This window comes from Phoca vitulina, unplaced genomic scaffold, assembly GCF_004348235.1.
Source record: "Phoca vitulina isolate PV1807 unplaced genomic scaffold, GSC_HSeal_1.0 scaffold9, whole genome shotgun sequence".
NCBI lineage: Eukaryota > Metazoa > Chordata > Mammalia > Carnivora > Phocidae > Phoca > Phoca vitulina.
In genome coordinates, this window is record NW_022589712.1 from 37,347,146 (window position 1) to 37,349,055 (window position 1,910).

Here is a 1,910-nt window from a genome sequence, read left to right on the forward strand (position 1 = left end):
GAAATCCAGGTCTCCTACTCCTCTGCCATCTTGCTCCGCCCCCCCATCCCTATCATTCTTATTTTCTCCCACCCAAGTGGTACTTTCCCTGTCCCAAACCTGTTTTGTTTTATAAATGGAAAAGGGGTGTCATTGCTTTTAGATCTCAGCTGACAGAGCTGGGAAAGCTACAGGGATTATTCAGAACTTCCTCCTTTCCACATTTGTAATTCTCTTCTTTGTCAGCAAGAAAACTGGCTCCCATTGACCATAGTATATTGACTTATTTGCTTAATACTAGAATATGCAGAAAGTAGTTTCAGAATTGCCAATCTATATGTCTATGAGAAAAAGAAAACTCTACTGATTGAACTTCAGTACTTGTTAACACTTTTTGTTTTTAGCTTGAAGGGATATAGTCCAACTATTCCACTTACAAGTTATTTGAGTTTATTCTCCCTCCCATTTGGCTCATTTGTTTGTTTCTGTTTATATTTCATTTTTTCAGTTTTCCCCCCTCATCGTTGTTTTCTTGAGTGTATGAAGCATTCACGTTTCCACAAGTCCAGATTATATAAAAAGTGGTATGATTTCCCACATTTGTTTTATTCTTTTCAACAGTCTTACTGGTTTCTGTTTTATCCTGCTATGTTTCTTTATGCACAAATGAGTAGATACATGTATATTTTCTAAATCTCTCTCTTTTCTTGCCAAAATAACTTCATATAGATATATTTTTCTTTCTTTATTTAACAGTACATCCTGGAGAGCAATCTGTATTGGTTCATAGATCTTATTCTTTCTTACAGTTGCATAGTACTCCATTGTGTGTATGCACCAGAGTTTATTCAACTGCTCTCCTATAAATGGGCATAAAGGTTTCCAATATTTAAAAATTATAAACAATACAGCAATGAATAATCTAAATAATATTGTACAGATATATTTTTGTATTTTTGGAGGTGTATTTTCAGGGTAAATTCCTACAAGTGGAATTGCTGGCTCAAAAGGCAGACACATATGTAATTTTGTGAGATATCACACATCCCTGTCCATAAATGTTTTGTACATACCCACTGGCAACGTGTGAGAGTGCCTGCTTTAATTTTTTGCCATATGATAAATATTATCTCATTGTAGTCTTAATTGACATTTATTTACTATGAATGAAGTTATTATATTTTAATATGTTTATGGGCCATTTTTATATCTTTTTTGATTAATTATCTGTTTATATCTTCTGGGAATAATACTCAGTTGTTTCATGTTATAAATGGAGTCAGTGAAATAAATATGCTCACCTTTTGTTCAAACTTTTTGAAAGAGTGGCCAACTCAATATTCAGAGGATTGCAAGTTTCCTCATCTGTAACCCATTGTCTACTATTGACAGGACTCTGCCTAAGTTATCCCAGAGAGAAGGGATATACAAAGCAGGAAGTTCTGTGACAACTAGAGACACTGTTCTTATGTTTGCAATTGCGTTTGGAAAATCAGGGAAGAAAATGAGAATGGAATGAAAATGAGAGCTGCTTTTTCCACTCAGTTGAGTGGTTGAATTAGCTGACCTTTAAGGTCTCTTCCACCCTGAATTTTATGATTCCATGAATCATTCCTCTGACTCAGGCCAAGTTAGTGATGAAATTGCCGGGGAGGTGTGGAGGTCAGAGGTGAGCTGGAGACATGGTGAGTGTGAGAACAAGGAGAAGAGGGATGAGATTTTAAATAAGAGTACAGAGTTAAGAAATATATTTTTTCTCCTTTCAAAACCTGGTATCAGAAGGGGGAGTAAAAATGTGCATTGGTGAAAAGGAATATTGGGTGGATAGGAAATTGCAGGGGAGTGGTAGTATGGTCATGATAGAGAATGGATTTAGGGAGTTGGACAAGATTTTAAGGATGAATAAGATGACAAAAAAGCATAACCAGCCA

General features: G+C 35.5%; 1 pseudogene; it reads right to left on the reverse strand.

Moving 5' to 3' along the window:
- The window catches only part of LOC116634710, a 14,303-nt pseudogene extending 13,499 nt beyond the window's left edge, over positions 1-804 (reverse strand).
- Positions 805-1,910: the final 1,106 nt, after the last annotated feature.